This window comes from Excalfactoria chinensis, chromosome Z (genome assembly GCF_039878825.1).
Source record: "Excalfactoria chinensis isolate bCotChi1 chromosome Z, bCotChi1.hap2, whole genome shotgun sequence".
Lineage (NCBI taxonomy): Eukaryota > Metazoa > Chordata > Aves > Galliformes > Phasianidae > Excalfactoria > Excalfactoria chinensis.
This window is the reverse complement of record NC_092857.1, coordinates 47249416-47269306: the sequence shown is the minus strand read 5'-3', so window position 1 is coordinate 47269306 and position 19891 is coordinate 47249416.

Here is a 19891-nt window from a genome sequence, read left to right as displayed (position 1 = left end):
TACATGTTACTTCCTTAGTGATTTCTGAGGAGTCACTCATGTCTTCCTGCCTTCTGGTGTAAAACTCTCCCTACCATGCAAACTGTGCTGCTAATCATCACAGACTGTACTGTTTGTACAAAGGTACCGATTCAGGTATTTTTTGTCTGGTACAAAAAAGCCTCGTACACAAAAATCCTGGTACACAAAAAAAGCAAATAAAATAGACATGGTTTTGGCCATACTCTTTTCAGCTAGAGTTATGCAAGACAAGAAAAATGTATCATTGGTTAGAGTGAATAAATTATATAAAAATATTTTACATCTGTCTTTAGTCTAGCATGCTTCAGTAGCCTCATTTTTCAATAAAGAACTGAATCCAATACTTTGGGAAACTTGAAAATTTACAGCTTGACAACATTCCCACTCCCAGCACAAAACTCCATGAATTACTTCACTTTTGACTCTAAGAGAATTGAAATGAGTCCCCTCCTCTTCTTTTTCATATTTGTAAACATCTAATCAGGAAACAAAAGCAACACAAAAATTGCAAAAATGGCCAACTACAGTGTCTTGAAACAACAACTTTCCTTGCCCTTAAAGCTTCATCAGTGATGCCATTTAATCTTCTTTAATAGCTTCTCCCTCCCACTATTCCTATTAAATATTTTTTAGAGAACGATCTGAAGACTGTTTACCAACCTATTATGGTTATGAATAGCAAAACATTTATTACCATTTTTCAGTATCAACAGTGTTTAAAAGAAAGTGATTAATCACATAACTGAAAAGTCATGAAAGAATGTTCAAATACATTTTTTTTTCTTCCATCTTAGAATGAATCCTCAAATTTAAAGAGTGAGACTTCATCTCATTTTATGAGAACACCTAAGAAGAAACGATGCAAATTGGAAAACTTTTTTCAAACAATTATATCCATAAACTTGTCTGTATGCACAACAACTAGTGTCATTTATTTTTCATCTACCATTCACGTGGAAATTGCATTGCGCCTTGTTTCATTCTCCTGTACCAACACAAGAATTCACAGTAATGCTTTCTATGTTCTTAATTCATTTACAGTCTGATCCAAGTTAGAGTTGTACACCAGTAATTCCTATTGCAGGTAACAAGACCTACCAGGAGAAAGGCTTTTTTAAAATATTTTCTCCTTTTTATGGCTACTCTGTTTTGTTCGTCCTGGCAGGCACCAAACAAGAATGTCTACAATAGAGAGTTTAATCACTAAAAAATTCTATTTTATTTTATATACATACATACATACATATATATATATATATATATACATATACATATATATATATATATATTTACAGACAGCAAAGAGGTCTTTGTGCTAACCTTTCAGAACAACTTAATTTATGAATTCAGTGATTTTTTATTTTATTTTATTTTATTTTTTTGCTATGGATGATACATACTGTGTTCTAATTCTGTTATTAAAAGTATGTTTTAATCAAATATGAAAAATGTGTTCAGAATTAACAATTGCATTTCATGAGAAGAACTACTCATCTGCTATTGAGCAGTCTAAGCAGATCATAACATAGAATTATGGATGTGTGTAATTGTTCAAATTATGATGCCAACCCTCCCTTAATTTGATTCTTCATGGTACTTAACACTTCTGTATAGCACAGTCCTGAAGCAAAGGCAGTGGTAACATCTGAAAACATTTCTATTGACCTGAATATCCTTAGAAAGAACAAAAGTGCTTCCCATGGCTTACACAAAAATTAACAAGAAAAACATAAATTATTTTATTCTTGCTTTTTTTTGGTAGGGAGACAACAGAAGGTGCAGTAAGGAAGCAATCTGGCCCAATCACACTTGGTCAAAGAACTGGCCTTGAGGAAGAGGTGTGACTACTGCAAACACTGGAGTAGCAGCAAGCTCTTGAAATCTGGATCAGGCAGACACTGGCACTCTCCTCCCACTTCATTTCGTGAATCATTTCGTATCATTCCCACCTTAGCAGACAAGAGTAAGCTGCGCCTCAATGGGCATAAGTAACTGTGGCATTACATAAGCAGTTTAGCTAACTAAAGAAATGTCAGAGGGTGCAAATTGGCATGTTTTAAGCTGTTCACTATAGTTCACATACAACAACTACTTGCAAGAAGCTTCAGAACAGATACTCCCCTGACAAAATGTGAACACAGGTTTTCTCTGAGGAGCTACAGAAAGAGCATGATAGCAGGTTTCTGATAACGTTTTGTAACAATCCTACCGAAAGCAGTGCTGCTAATATTGCTCATTTAAGACAACACAAAATTGAAAAAAAAAAAAAAAAAAAAAAAAGTGGGAAAAAGTGGCTACTTGAAGTGTTATTTTACGTTACTGTTTAAACAACTTATCTTTTCCTAGACACTAAAACAAGTGGGAAACCAAATTAAGGAAATGTTATTTTCTGCCTTGTGTGCTGGGAACCTGTCGAGATCACCATTATTCCACTTTTGAGTTTCATCAGCAAAAGCAGAATACGTGTATGTTTTATTCCCTGTGGCATTTCCAATGACTAACATACCTGCAGTAATTTGGATCACTCACTAGTGATATTCTTCATGTTTTTAAGACTATGAGGGATTAAGGCTTAATTCCACTTCATTTCAAGGTTACACGAGGTCCTTTACTAATTTAATTTGTGCTTTAATGAAAGATTTTTTATTATTATTCATTCATTTTCATTTTTTTCTTCTTTTGTGCAGAATAGTTCTTCGATAACTGCACAGTTGAGATATTAAGGTAATGCTTCAGTTAAAGTCTTCCAAAAATAATAAAAAAGTTAAAAGTCATCAAGAACAGACACTGAATTTAGTGAAATTCAACAAAAGGAAAAAAAAAAAAAGAAAAAGAAAAACAACCACACAAAACGACACTTTCCGTAATTAAAAATATTGACACAGCAGTTTAAAATAAACACAAGTGTACACAGAAAATGTTTTTCCACTCATTTTTGAACTGAAAAATTAAATGTCTGCATTCTTCTCCATAACACTGCCAAAGGCAAATCGGTTAATAACAAAACACTGTGACATGTTTTTAAGTAGCTTGTCATCATGTCTATTGTTACATTTTGTATAACATTATGCCTGTGTGTTTATTAAGCCTACATTTGACAGTAAGGTACATATGTTATTCTTCTCTAAATGTCTGCAAGTCAGGTAGGGAAAGTCAATAGCTCTGGCAACTCTGAGCATTTCTAATCACAGTACAGAATTCCAGATTTGTGTTTTTCATTGTCTGCCTATTTAGTTGAAAACCAAATTGCTAGGAAGTCCTTTGCTTTAAACTGGTGAAAACAAAGAAGATCATAGTGAACACTAGCTGAATCACTGCTGCATATGCAGCAAATGTCTAGTTATCTTCCAAAAAGTTTAATTTTGAAAGTCTCTTAAAATTATTTTAAAAAAACAACAAAAAACAAACAAACAAACAAACAAAACCTGATATACATGAATTGGCATCATTGCTTTCCAAAAGCTGCAAGTGTTTGTTACTCCTGAGGGAATAAGAGCAATTCTAATTGTGCTCTGTCTAGGAGCCTGGATCAGATACATTTCAGGACATTTTCCTAAAAAAAAAAATATTATGACTACAGTGGGAAGGAGGAGAAATCCACTTCTTCCAGCTCCTTTGCCTAATTTATGTAGCAGAATACATAGAAATTATAATGCATATTGTAATCCTAGATTTCTACCAGTCTCTCTCCCAGACCAGGTTTGCATGTTTGGACCTGGGTTGTTACAATCAAATGTAAATCAAACATGCATGAGGAATACATCAAATACATTCTGTTGACTGATAAATTGAAAGAACAATTATGTCACAGCCATAACTGCCTCCACAGCTGACTTTTAGAGCCTTGAAATCAACTATGGATGTCACCAAAAGTTATTCTAAAACTAGTGAATGGAGAGTTGATCAGAGATGAATTAGAAGCATCTGGCATTTAAATATATGCTTCAAAAGCTAGAGTTGTGTTTTGACTGCAATAAGATGATTTCAAGATACTGTGTTCAGATTTTAAACAATATTCTTAGTGAGCCAAAATTTATGAGCAGAGACAAAAGTATCATTCATTCCAGAAAATGTATTTCCTTTCAAATGCCTTTACCAGAGAAACCACAGATACAGCACCATGTATGCACACTCTAGATACAAGTTAGTCTGTACTCTCTGGTCCCTACTTATTAAAAGAAATGCAGTAACAATTCCCATGAAGGAGTAACTCAAGCCTTAACCTGCACTGTTAACACCATTAGCAACAAATTCACTTAAGCAGAATTTTGGCTTTTTGTAGGAGAATGATCTAAATCTCCTCAAGCCAGTATTTCAAGCTTTCTTACCCAGTACTTAGTAAGCACCAGGGGAAGTCTACATGAACACATGCCCACAGTCCACACACTGTACATATATTCATGTGATAGAGCATAATGAATCCCATGTCATTTTTAAAGGCTAGACATTCATTGTAATGTCATCATTTCCAGATAATCCTTATACCTATTTAAATCAATGTGCATGTAGTTGGGATAGAAATGAGGCTATGGGGAAGGGTAAAAAATCCTGACAGTATTCCTGCATATGTCTTCAATAAAATCATATTTGCTGTAGATGACACCGATAATATTTTCTCACCCCTACGTGTGTAAAGAGACAATCATAAAAGGATTTGTTTTCTACTTTGGTCACATCTTTATTTCGTTCTTGTCAAGCGGTAAAATACTGCACATATTTATTAGCTGTCAACTTTGGTGTTGCCTCATACCTGAAAATGTACATTATATTTTCAACATTAAAATGATCACATGTAGTCAGCACTGCAGTTACTGATTATAAAACACTCTCAGGTTATAAATATCTGGGATATTCTGAAATCTTTGGAAATGGTTCTTTTTTTATTTTTACATCATTTACAGCAGAAATATCTTTCTTAATAAGTCACTTCTTTGAATTGTTTTGCAAAGAACTCCAGTACAGAACACCTTAGAAAGCCATTAAAATTGCTTTGCTAGAAACAGTTAACAGCCAGTAAAATTGCATTCCATAAGCACCTCCATATTTCAACAAACAGAAATTTTCCAAATCTGTATATTAAAAACAACCTTATTTTCAGAGATTTTTAACTTACATGGTGCTTCTGCGTCCATCTCCGCCTATATGAGATGGGGTTTGCAATGTGGAAATTACATTCTCTAGTAGAGGAAAAGGAAAGAATTCACTGTGACCACACAAAAAACACTGCTCTTCTTTTGAAAACTGCAGCATGTGTCTAACACTTAACTACAAACTACTATTTTTTAATCCAGTACAGCTGTAAAATATCACTTGTTATGTTTACACTGTAAGTTTCATGGTTAAAAGGACAAGAGTAGTGAATCATTCATACATTCATGAAGTTGTGAAGAACTGAAAATTCTGACAGTTTTGTTAATCTGAAAGTCCTGGTAGCATCCACATTGCCATACATAAGATGTATTTTTTTAAACAAAGGGACTTAATGATTAGAATAATAGTAAAATCATTAACTTCATTCTGTATTTTCTAATATTCATAAACTTTGCCATATCATTAAATCGTACCCATTATTATTCATTTAACACATAAACACTAGACTGCTTGTAATGTATTTTCAAATAAATCCTTCCACCTTCAGTCACTACTGCGTTCTGTTGCTAGTGCCATTTTTTGAAGACCACAGATTGTGCTCCTTCAGTGATCTCTCCATCTTCCATATTCAGCCCTTTTACGATTGCTCTAGTTTTCATGGATTAACTCAATTAGAAAAACATTCAGCATTAATGACATCATAAAAACATATCATTACTAGTTTGCTTAGGCACTCTTCAGTGTACATTAATAGTTTCTTGTCCTTATCAGCACCTCTCAGGTAACATCTGGTTATCTGGAATAGCACAAAACTTCAGCAGGGAGGTTCAGACTGCACATTAGGAAAAAACTGTTTACTATGAGGGTGGTCAAACACTGGAACAGAGGTCACTGATGCCCACTTTTAGGTTAAGAATGAAGTAATGCTTATTGTCCTGTTCTTGCTCTTACTGTCTCACTCCTTCCCATTCACCACATCTGTAAAAAAAATGGCACTAACAACAGAACGCAGTAGTGACTGCAGGTGGATACACATGCGCGCACACACACACACACACACACACACACACACAAAAGACAACAAATAACAATTTTTAAAAGGCATGTAATCTAGAAACTTGTCAGTTTCCTTTCCTTATGGCACTCCAGGCACAAGGTCTTCAATAACAGAAGTATTTCATACCCCTTCTTTGACAGTACGCTTCTAGGGTGCCATTAAAGGAATGTAATTTACAGGACTACTTGCAACCTACTAGTAGAAATAAAGCTTTCTGTTTTCTTTCACAAAGAATGTGGGATAAGGCTCAGTAGCTCATATGGCTTCTGGATGCTGCATCACACCATTTTCCAACAAAAATGGAATACATAAAAAACAAAATCACATCTGAGTCTTTGACAGCTTTCATCAACTGACCAGAGAATGACCTGACATAGATTGATGCAGTATGCTGTTTACAGTATGTTGAGGTTCAGTTGTGTCACACCACTCAAGGGCAACAACATTCAGTTAACATATGGACATGCAGAGTTCCACTAACCTGGACTACTGGCACATTTGCTGCAGCCGTATGCCACTGAGAAAGGCTCTTGTCACAGAGAAAATGTGCGACATAATGCAGCAGCAGTGCCTGTCAGCACTTCAGTACAGATAAGCATCCTGCTGTTCGACCAGGTACAGATAGAAAATGTTGATGATGCAGCTCCAAGACCAGTGCAATTTTATCATCAGTGACATCAGAAGGACTGATGTCCACAAAACAGCTTCAGCACTGCAGAAGGACAAAATCTGAAGTTCTCTAATTACCTTCTACCTATATATTTTCTCTTAGAGAATAGGATGCTAGTGCACAGAGGATGGCTGGATACCCATCTGTAAGCCAGTCCGCATTACCAAAATAAAATGAAATCTGGAGAGTTAAGTTATAGATACCACCTTTTTTCATGCTGACACAGAAGTCTGTGTAATCTGCATAGATGTGATAGTTCAGAATAGGTAACAAGCTGGTAGATACTACTCAAAAGAAAGTTATATTTATATATATATATATATATATATATATATATATATAAAGATATATATATATATAAAACTTCTATATCAGTCATATAGATGGGTAAACCTCCTTGCTTGGGAAGGCTGAAAAACTGGAAGGAGAATTAAGAATGCACTGACAGTAGGTAGTTAGATAACCAATATGTTGTTTTCATCAATAGCTTTGATACTTCCAGCACATGCAGGGATGCACTGCCTGCACTGCCTGAGAAACCATCAGGTATTGCTGTGAGGGTAGTTTCTGATAGGCAGACCAGAAAACACTTGGGGAACTTGCATGAGCAGGTTGTACTTGGCCAGCTGAACACATGAGAACAAGCAGAACACGAACAAAAAGATTCACTTTAGTATGGTATATTTCTTACCCTAAAATCCTATAATCCTATCTAGATTCCACACTAAATAAAGCCTTTAATGCTTCAGTTTCCATTATAAAAGTGTTGCAGGATCTGGTTAAAAACAAGACTCCTGCATCTGTACAGCTATGTAGATACACAAGAAAAGTAACTCATTAGTACCAGTGTATGCAATTACACCTACAGTCCTCATTTGCCTTGACAGGTCCACATTTGCAACACTTGGTGAGGACACTTGTAGGAAAAAAAACAGTGTTCAAGCAAATTACACAAACTCTCTAAGTGATAGGCACTGGGTGCCAGCACAAAGATGCTAGCAGTACAAAGGGCTGCCAGGCTCCACTTTGATGAGGCTGGGGCTGCCCCATGCCAGACACAGCTAGCTCCAAAGTTCTGCCACAGGGCACAGACAGGCCCAGCACTGAGGATGGCAGCACCTCAGGGAAAAGGGTTTAAGAAACAATAAAAATCACTGTATACCGAAGAGAGGATTTAGAATGAGTAATCTTGCACCACTTCTGGCAACCAGCAGTGGTATCCAAAATATAATATTCAAGTTCAGATTGGGAAAGAGAGAGGAAATACATTAACATTTCTTTGGACCCCATTGCCTAAATTCATTTGAATTGTCAATAACTTAAACTAATTTCACTGAAATGGAGACTATTTTGCTTGTGACAGAAATATTAAGTGATTTCTCAGTCCACATCACAACCCATGATCCTTCTCAGCCCAGTTTTTCCCCCACTCCCAGGCTGTGCCCAGGTAGGGCTTGCCAGCCCTGCGATCTCAGGCTGGTTCCTGGAGCAGGGTCCTTCTCATGTGTCTGGGACTCAGGGTCTGGGCAAAGGTGTAGTACAAAATGGGACTTAACTGAAAGACTTCAGGATTTACAGATCATATTTTAAGCTAACCTTGAGAGAAAACATCTTCTCATTGCTGGTAATCCTGATAATTGCTAGGTATATCTTTTATTATAAATTGAAAACATTAGCACCTAGCCTATTTTTGTTCTGTTACAGTGTATGTCTATATAATGGCTTTGACTTTTTTTCTTTATGCATCTTTCTTCCCTAAATTCATTAGCAGTGCACTAGAGTAGACTCACTTTATTAGAACACACATTGAAAAGACTTTTCTGCCAGGCACGCTTTTGCATTTTACCTTATGCACATGATTAAAATTCAAGGTTATAATAATGAGAACATGTTGACAATGTTAAGGGAAGAAGGGAGCAATCCAGCACTGGTGGAGAAGTACTGAGACTTCATTCTAAAATACTTCACTTTAATAATGAAAGTGAACATACTATGGAGAAAATTCTTCTGACTCACCCAAGAGAAGCATTATTTGAATTAATTTCTTGGTGAAATGGTTTCCTTCTACTAACTTGTAGCTTTTACATGCTTTTCAAAATACCCCTGCAGATAGAGATTGCATTACCTTGTTAGGAATTATTTACATCTCTCTCACTCCAATACACTGATATCCCAGATTTGTTACAGACAGGGAACAGGAACCGGATATGCTAAAATGGCTAGGGTTCACTGAGAAAGAATTCTTTCTTGAATTGCAAATTAATGTAAAGAAGCTGTTAATTGTTCACTGTTGTTCCAGAGTTTTCTTTGTTTTCTTTTAATAATTCTCAGGTATCATCTTTAAAGTTGGATGGTCCCCATGAACTCTCAGATGTTCAGAGGGAAAGGTCTAGTGAATACGCAAGAGAATGCCATCCTTTCCCTATGATATACACAACGGATGTTGAAAAGCCTGAAGGTGGGAAAAATCTCACTTGTGACAGATAACAAAATGACTGCAGTAAAAAAACAGACATGTCAAGTCGAGGTGACAACATGCACACACTGAACAAAAGGATATCCATTTTCATGATGGCAAGTTGCAAGTAACAGAAATTCAGCACAATTGGTGTGTTACCCTAGGGCAATCCTCCCACAGCACTGTCAATAAACAAAAGTCGACAGGAAATCTAAATACATAGGTGCATTACAGCAGACATTTCTAAAACAATCAAAGCAGACAACTATCTGAAAGACTGTGTTAATTTGCTGCTTTAACAAGAGTAAGTTCTAAAATGGTGAGCTCTTATGCACTCCGTACAATTGTTTCAGGAGTAAACACAATTTTGTATTAAGTTGGCTACAATAAGTACAAAAAATCCAATTGATTTACAACAGTCATATGATATAAATAACATAGCATATGCTTTTATATTCTTGTCTTCTTTGGATAAGTAAAAGCTATGCTAACAAAAGCAAGGAGGAGACAATTCTGAAGATGATACAGAAATTCATTTCTGTGTACAGAATGAGTCCATTATGTTTCTGGGCATGCTTTCCACTATACAAAAGTAATTGATGATATCAGCTTAAGCAATACTTCTTACTACAGTGCACATAAGAACACTAAGAGGAACAGGAATATGGCTGACAGATAAGCCGTCATAAGAGGTATGGAGAATGAAAGTAGGACAGGATCTCACTACTGACTGCTTGCTCTTCTCATATTGTGGAAGATAAATCATATCTATTTGCATCAGAGAATATTCTACACACAATCACAGACAATCAGAATGCTCCAATTCAGAATATCTTATTAGTTCAGCATTACAATATCACCATATCTAAACTGTACTTAAATATTTTTTTTTATTACTAGCAAAAAAAAAAAAAAAAAAAAAAAAAAAAGAAGTCTACTAATCAATTATTCTAGGGAAGTCTTCAGCCCAACAGAAATAAAGAACACAGTATTAACTCTTTGCCAGGAGCCTTTGAAGTGTTTCAAGACTGCCATCACATATTCCCCAGTCTACATGTCACTAAGCTAAACATCACTGTTCTATTCAACCTTTTCTTAATATGCCAGGCTTCTCCACCTCTTGAGGGAAGATCCATTCCTAAATTTTTGCACAGTAGTTTTGAATTCCACCCTATTTTCCTGCTTGGAGGAGGAGAACCATCTCCACCCTCATTCATCCTGTCCACAGGCTCTCCTGCTCTTTCTAGGACCAGAAGGGGGCCTACAGGAAATCTTGGGAGGGACTTTTTAGAAGGGCATGTAGGGGCTTTAAACTGGAAGTGGGTAGATTTAGACTAGATATTAGGAAGAAATCCTTTACTGTCAGTGTGGACATTGGAACAGGTTGCCCAGTGAAGTTACGGATTCCACCTTCCTGGAAGTATTCAAAGCCAGGCTGGATGGGGCTTTGAGCAACCTGGTCTAGAGGGAGGTGTCCCTGCCTGTAGCAGGGGGCTTGGAACAAGGTGATCTTAAAGGTCACTTCCAAACAAAACCATTCTGTGATTCTAAAATAAAGAATCTTGAAATTCATTAGGTACCTCTTCTTCATCTCATTATCTTCTAGCAGATTTAGCTTCTAGCTCCCAAGCTGAAATTCATTTGAATAAATCCATTTTGTTGAATGTTTTTTCAGAACGAAATTTGGGATACAATGATGACCAAAAAAAATTAATAATAATAATAAAAAAATTGTGTGAGCGGACAACTAGTCCAAGCAAGAAAAATACAGCATTATTGATTCCATCTCCTAAAAACTCCTTTGTTTTTTAAGAAAGTAAAGGAGTAGAGTGTGTACTTAAAAATAATAATAATAATAATCTTGGTTATTTGTTCTATTTAACTGAACAATTGAAAAATACTGAGGGTAAATACTGAGGGTATGACTCTCCCTTTTTCCAAATCCACACCACAATCAACACACACATGATGGAAGCATTATTGTTTTTCATGGAAGTAATGTCTCTGAGCACTTTTGTGTTGCATCCATACTTCATTTCAGCAGGACTCTCCCAAAGTATGATATTTAGCTATGATTCTCCATTTGTCACCATCACATGCCCTTCAGCATACAGCCCACTTCTGGCTTTGCTGTCACACACATTCCTCTGCAATCCCCAACAGCAAATTCTGTAAAGTGTATCATGTATAATAAAGACCTTCATTTTTTATCTCAGATCACAGCAACGCATTCATCCTTGTAGCATTACTGCAAAAACTGGCCTCAGTTCCTATCTCTCTGCCATCTATGTCCCATACAGGAGAAGACAGTGCAACAAAGTCTAAGATCTTCAAGTGGTAAATACCAAGAGTCATGCATGACACTTGCATACCATTGCCACGATGTTAAAACACATTCTGCACCAGAAATGCACACAGCAGCACAAATTTCCTTACATCATTTATGGAGAACACAGCAGTGGGCCTAGCTTCTATAACAGAAGAATATGGGACCCCCTAATTTACAACTAAAGGTATCAGAGAATGGCCACTTATCACAAGAACAACTATCATGGAAAGGACCATATATATTCCAGGGAACTTTGTTTCTATCAATGCAAATAATATATTTGGAACATGACTCAGAGTAAACACACTTCAGTCTTTGTACCCAGCCATACACCTCTTCTTCGCACCTGTCAATCTCCCCTCATTTTCTCACAAAAAGCTACACAACACTACACCCCACACCCATTTTGTAATGTGTTTATTCCTAAGCCCTATCAAGATGGTGTTGTGTACATGGCACCAAATGCTGCTTGCCGGCTGATGTTGCTATGCAACAGAAATTTAACTTTGTCAAGACTTTGTTTGCACTTTTGCTTAATAGGTAGATTCCTTGTCTTAGGAACAAGGAGCTTAGCTGCTCTTCTAAATGTGAATAAATAAATAAATAAATAAATAAAATTGCTACATAGTCTGGAGATGACACCCTGCTGTGTGATATGGATGATTTCCAGCAGAAATTCCCCCTAGTTGATGCTGGTGGTTATGCAAAAGTGGACAAGGGAGATTTATCTGATGACTTCTTAATGGCCTTTCCTTCCCATCAGTGACACTCAGTAGCACTAGCTATCCCAGACACTATCATAGTGTCTCATTTACTCACATTACTCACATTTCAAAACACAGCTCCTTATACTGTGAATAACTAACTTAATTTTCACTCATCAGTTGAGGCTTCCAGGCCAAATCATGCCTCTGGGGTAATATTAGTGACAAAACTAGAAGTTAGCCCTCTCTCAGACCTATCTCAGACTCCATAGCCAGAACACAGTGTCTTGAATGGTCTCTTGAGTGATAACATCTTCAGACTGGAGGTGCATCTTAAAGTCATGCCCCATACAAGGTCAGGGAAGGTCTCCCAGCTGAAGATCCCAAGTATATCAGAAAAGGATAAGCACATGTTCAGCTGTGCAAAAATAACGATCGTGCCTGACATTTTTACTTTTTAATTGTATGTCAGCACTGTGAACCCTGCCCCTGCTTACTGCAAGACAGGGTCTGATCATCAGTCTTGACAGAGGTGGCAGTCAGTCTTGGCATGGACGGTGAGGGATGAAAAAGAGTTTTCTGGCAATATCTGAATGCCCTTCATTTTGCAACCAGTTTGTTGCAGATTGCAAAGAGGGTGGTTATAACCTGGCCTCCATAGTACCAAGAGCGTTTTCTCCAGTCCAACTGTGAAAAATCAGCAGATTACTTCACAGCACTTCCAGTGACAGGACTGCATGATGCCAAAGGTACATCTGGAGCGGCCTGGGGGATGGCACAAAGCCTCCTGGGATGATACTAAAGATCTGTGCCAGAAGCAGAATGCCAAAACAGTACAGCCTTAGCTATTCTAATGACTGAGAGAATTTTAACTGCCAAATCATACCAAGGGAGGGCACTGGGGAGATTTTTGGTTGGCACCAAGCAAATTTATACCAGGAAACATTCTGATTGTTTAATATCACAGATTAAAGTGTGTCAGTGCCAGAGAACACTGTTGGCATACTCAGTAATTTGTATATACACAAAAGTAATACATAAATAATTTAGAACCATGCCCATGTATATTTTCCTATTTTCTTATGTAATCTCCAAACCCTCATGTACCAGATTTCCTCCCCACATTCACATTTCTTTGCTTTATTTCTTATAAAAATTCCAGAGTCCTTACAGTTAGCATTTATCTGATTACACTACTTGTCTGGTCATGGTTTTTGTACTTTGATTTCTGCTGGTAGAGGCTGTTAGTTTGCAAGCCTCTTCTGACTAGTGATGCATTACAATTTAAAATGTAACAATGAAATTTCTCAAAGTAGGAGTGATTTTATGAAAATTCAAGATGCAAATATGTATTTCTGTACTTTTTTTTAAGAGAAGTCATCAAATGTAAAGATAGAAGGCAACTGATTATCTTCACAAAGCAATGGCCTGCACTTTGCCTCTGTATTGCAAAATTCTAACTCATCATACTCAGTGTTTTACAATTACAAAGCACTGCATGATAGATATGTAATTAATAAACTGATCGGGTTTCAGCAGAAAGTTGATTGGAGACTTTCTTCCGCTATTGCTCACAGCAAGAAACAATCACAGAATTACAAAATGGTTTGAATTGGAAGGAACTTAAATACCTATCTATCTGAATCCCTCCATCATTGGCAAAGCTAGCTTTTCACTAGATCGAGTTCCCAAAAGCCCAACCCAGCCTGACCTTGGACACATCCAGGGCTGAAATATTTACAGCTTCTCTGGGTAACCTGTTCCAGTGCCTCATGATTTCTTCCTCATAGCTACTTTATCCCCTACAGGTTTAGAGTCATCATCCCTTTTCCTATCACTACAATCCTTGATAAAGAGTCATTCTTCAGCTTTCCTATAAGCCCTCATGAGGTACTGGAAGGTTACTATAAAGTATACCCTAAGACTTCTCTTCTTGACACTGAAAAACCTCAACTCCCTCACCCAGTTTTTAATGAAGAGATGCTCCAGACCTCTGATCATCCTCATGGCTCTCTGGATCTTTTCCAACAGTTCCACAACATTTTTTTTTTTAAATTTTTTAATTTTTTTTTTTTTTTGCTAGGAGCCACTGAACTGAATGCAGCACTCCAGGTGGGATCTCAGAAAAGAGGACTACAGTAGAAAGGAAAAATCACCTCCCTCAAACTGTTGGTTATGCTTCCTTTGATGCAGCTCAGAATATGGCTGGCCTGGCTTATGTTGAGCTTCTCATCAATCAACACTTTCAAGTCCTTCCCCTCAGGGCTGCTCTCAATCCACTTATTGTGCAGCCCGTATTTGTGCTTGGAATTACACCAACTCAGGTGCAGGAACTTCGAGTTGTTGAATTCCATAAAGTTCACAAGGGCCCACCTCTACAGCCTACCAAGGTCTATCTGGATGTCATCTCTTCCCTTCAGAATGTAGACTGTACCACACAGCTTGGTGTTGTTGGCAAACTTGTTGAGGATAAATTCAATTCCCCAGTCTGCAGACAAAGACATTGAATAATGACATTCCTTCAGTAATATAAGTTGTTGGTTGGATATTAAGACATTGACCACAGCTCCTAGAATGTGATGATCCAGCCAGCTCCTTATCCACTGAGCAGTCAGTTTGTCAAACTGCATCTCTCTAGAGATAAGGATGCCACACAGGATAACATAAAACGTCTTGCACAATCCGTGTGATGACATCAGTTGCTCTTCCCTTATACATCAACACTGTAGACTCATCATTAGAAGGCCACCAGTTTTGTCAGGCACAATTCCACCATAGTGGCTGTTGCCAGTTTCCTCCTGATTTTCCATTGCTTCCATATTCTTTAGGATACTTCTGGCTCAATTCTATCCCAAATGGTTAGGTAAGGTTAATTCATGGCCACATGTTCTTATGTTAGCAGTTCCAAGGTCTACAATTACAAAAAAAATTGTACCTCTTAATATATTTTCCTCCTGAGAATGCTCTGACGGAATTTGTATAATCTGTTTGAACACTGACTTGTACATCACTCAGGTAAGCAAGGTTACAAAGATTGTATTCTCAAGGAAAGGATTTCACCCCCATTCTCATTAACGATATCTGAAGCCAGAACAACTCTGTTTAGACTATGAAATTAACTTAAGTCTAGCTTAGTGATATTCTTGAACACTGAAAATCCTAGTGCCTCCATGTTAAAGTAAATTAATATTCTAGATTCATGTTGCAACACAGAGGTTACCAAAAAGTTCAAAGTGAACACTGACATAGCTCTAAATTGTAAATAACAGACAGACTTTTGAGATTAGTGACTGTGAATAAATCAATGGGAGATTAAAATACTAAAGGTCTTATTCCAAGTGGCAGAAAATAATGTTTTACTGCCACTTGAATGCATTCCAATCTTTGCATTTGTATGTACTCATGAGATCTGAGATCTTTTTATTACTCTAAAAGAACCATTTCAGTCACTTTTAAAAGCACCTAAAAGACATATATAGCTGATAAACCATGAGTGTTTTCTGAATCCATTACAGTCTACAGAGTAAATATATATTAAAAACAAAACAAAACAAAACAAAAAATCTAAATCATTATTAATCTGGTTGACAAAAAAGCTACAAATAAATATCATATATATTCATGTTTCCGTAAAAGGTATGCTCTGTTTTTCCAATCCTATTCAAATGAAAGAAAACCTAGAAATAAGAAATCATGCCTATAGTACGTAATGCAAACACAAAGTAGTCCATTATTTTTAGGAGGTGATTTGTTTTATTTTTAAGTTTTTATAATGAAATGTACGGTAAGAATGAAATGTCTGTCTAATCTTTGCCCCCACCCCCCAACCCCTCCCCAAATCTGGATGGTAGAAATATGCAACACATGAGGGACAAAAAATAACTATAGAATTGACATGGAATAAATAAAATGGAGATAAATAACTCCTCTAGGATTTTGAAGCTACTCAGAACTTTCATTCTCATGCTTCTGGAAAATCACTTTGATTGAGAGCTTAGACTAACTCATAAAGCATAAACTGAAACCATGGTCCAACTAGCCTCCTGATTTTACAGTTTTAACTTAGTAGGTAAAAAAAAGTCTTTCATCCCTCTTCCTAAGTATCCAACTAACCAGAGAAAGACCAGCTAGAAGTTAGAGGTCCATAAATAATCAACAGGAATAAAAGATGCTAAATTCTAAACCAGAAGTGATATAATAAGCTTTTCTCCATTCTTTAAACTTTGGACTGGAGGTCTGGATCACAGAATTGAAAGAGCAGTCGGGAAAGCAAAATATTTTTTCTATATCTTTTCCCCTAGTATCCAGAGGAAAGAGACATCTATACACATACATTAGAGTTTCCAATTTTCAAGGAATTTACCTCCTAGACTTCAGAGAATTCTATATTGGGATGGAGGCAAAGGATCTTCCATTCTATACAAACATATTTGAGTTGATAGCAGAGATGAGCAGCAAGGCTTTTGGCAACATTGAGCACGAAGATCCTATAGTCTACCATTACTATTACATGCTGGAATCACTCTACTCATTTCCTGTACAATAAAGTCTTCCCAAGAGAAAAAAAGAGAAAACCAAACCCATGCAATCAATAAAAGTTTGCATGCATTATTGCCATCATGTCAAAAATAAAAATAAAAAAATAAAAAATAAAAAACTAAAAACAAACAAAAAATAATAAGTTTAGTTTTAAACATAAACTCAACACTTGCAAGTTAGATTGATCTGTCTGTAATTTATCTTTTTATATATGGCCTATTCATTTCTTGTTTTCCATTGTCTATGTGCCATTTTAACAAAAAGAATGAAGAGAAAAGAGATGCTTGCTCATCTTGCTTAACACAGCTGTTAGCCATGAATGCTGACATATTATATAAGCCTCCCTTGCATTAGAGGTATATTCCTTTCACCAACAGAAAACCAGGGCTATAGTTTATATCCTCTGAAATGGGTAATCATGTCCTTTAAAACAATTTCTAGAAAACAATTCTTTCTAGAAAGTACACAAGTTTGCTGAAGAATAAAAGAATTCTTTGTTACATGAGATGACTAAAATACTCCTGAAAATAGCTGAGCTTACATTTTTATGATAGAACACACGTAAACTACAAGAGAATGTTAATCGATATGATGGTTTTTGTCAAAGTTTAGCTTTGCCTTTAGCATCAGCTGCTTCCAAAAATTTAATCATTCTGCATATCATCAGAGTGGTTTGTAAATTTGCAGCAAAGTTAAGGAAGTTATATTACTTTGTTTAAATAACTTATTATGCTGTATTTGTATTTTCTTGGTACTAGCTGTCTGCAACATAGCTCTTGGCATTTTATTCTGTGAAACACAAAGACAGAACAAAGGATTTCAATTTTTTAATTGCCTGACATTCCTAATTTAAGTTTGCGTGGCCTTTTTTCAAGTCTTTGGAAAAACAATGTATTAGAACTTCAGAATCTACATACAATACGCCTCCTGAAGGTATCTTTGTTATGCATGTTTATTTTTAGAATATATATATATATATATATATATATAATTGTATGTATATATGCATTGAAACTTGTACAAATACACACACAAATAGTTCCTCGGGTCCTCATAATAATTTTTTGCCCTTTGTAATTTTTCCGCATTTCTGTAACACTTTCACAACACACACCAAAGCTGGCAAAATTGCAAAATTATGCAGCTTCATATCTTACCAACTTATAATTTTGTTTGCCTTTAATTGCTATTTCATGAAATTCTACTATCGCTTTCAGACCTTCTTCCAGTTTAACCTATGTATCACAGAGTCCACACTCTCCCCATTTCCTCATCGTTGTGCACAGTTTTGAATTGTTTCCATTTTCCTTAAATGACATAAAATTCTTAGCCTACTGACATTCATAAAGACAAGGACCTGTGCTGCCATCTTAGACTACACCGATGGATTCAAAATAGCTAGCATGAAAGAGTTTTAGTAACTAAGTTATATACTGTGCTGAAGTAAGCCTGTAGTTTTTCTTGTCTATGATTAGAATCCAATTTTTAAACATCTTACCACAATACATAGTATTGTATCAAACCCTTTCATACTACTCATCTTTCAGCTAATTTTAATTAATGACTACAAAAAAGAGCACAAGGTACACATACAACATATTAGGCAAAACATCTCAGAAATCATTTGCAAGTGTGATTCTTGTAAACATCAGTGTAGATGCAAAATCCACGTTTTTACAGCTATACACCTGATCTCTCATTTCAAGTGCACCGTTGACAGAAAAAACTTCAGCTGCAGTTACTATATACAGCTATACACAGTGGCCAATCCATAGGCATTTTTCCTCCTCTCCACGAGCATCTCCGCTTAACTGAAATCCACATCTTCAACTTTACTGTTGGACGCAAGATTACCTTCTTTTTGGTAGATTGATATTTTTTTTTTTTTTCCTGAGGCTTGGGGAGAATTTCTAGAGTACTTGTTCAAGTAAGGAATTGATAGGAGCAGTTAAGAATGCTATACATAGTACTAGCAGATGCTACATGAGCTTCCCTGCAGAGCTCTGCCATTGCCATTTCAGTCCTGACCTATCACACCCCAGCTATTCTTGATCTGGACCTCTCCTGAGCAGGGACTGACAGAAGTTATCTGACACTGCGGCTCTGTGATTTGGACAGAGAGCCACTAAGGAATAAACAGCCACTCCAAAACTCATTTTCACTTGTTTGCTAAGCCAGTTTTATCATCAGATAAAAAGTTAATAGGCATCATCATGAGTCACTAAATAGGAAATTGTTTTTCATCATCTGGACAGAGTATTTAAGTGGTAAAAACCTAAAGGTTATTACATACATATACAAAAAAAAAAGAAAAAAAAAAAAAAAAAAAAAAAAAAAAAGCCTGCCACCACCACAACCTACCCCAAAAACAAAGGCATTTGCAATTTAGGCATATAAAAGTAATATTCTTTTCTACAGCTATGTGGAATTTTTAACTTCTGTATACAAAAATCTCAGTGGGGACTTTCAGCCTGTGCCCACCACTGATCCATTTTAGGGAGTCACAAGTGTAGCAGCACTGGTTTACTCGAAGTCTGAATTACAAAATCAGTTTAAGAGATTATTTCCCTATGTCAGTAAAAATAAATGTTACAAGTGCTATGATCCATACATACAGGATGTTTAATTACAAAGCATTACTAAAAAAGGACACTATCAGAAGTGCTAGTGTGAAGTGAGCCAAGCATTTCTTCTCCATGTTCTGTGAGCCTACAGAATTCATCAGAGAGAGCCCAGAAAACGTGTAGAAACAGACAGACGGACAGCATATCTTCACAACTTCAGCATTTATCATGGAGTATGCCACTTACATATTATGGTAAATTACTTGGACAGAAAAGAAATTCTAATAACTTTAAATAAAGAGATTAAATATGTTTCTGTACTGACAGCATTATCTCAGACTAGTCCCTACCCCCACATCAGTCTGGGGCTCAAACAAGTTCAGACAGCTGTGCAGCAGACTTACTCCATTTTGATTACAATCTTTGTTATTATAAATAAATAAATAAAAATAAAAAAG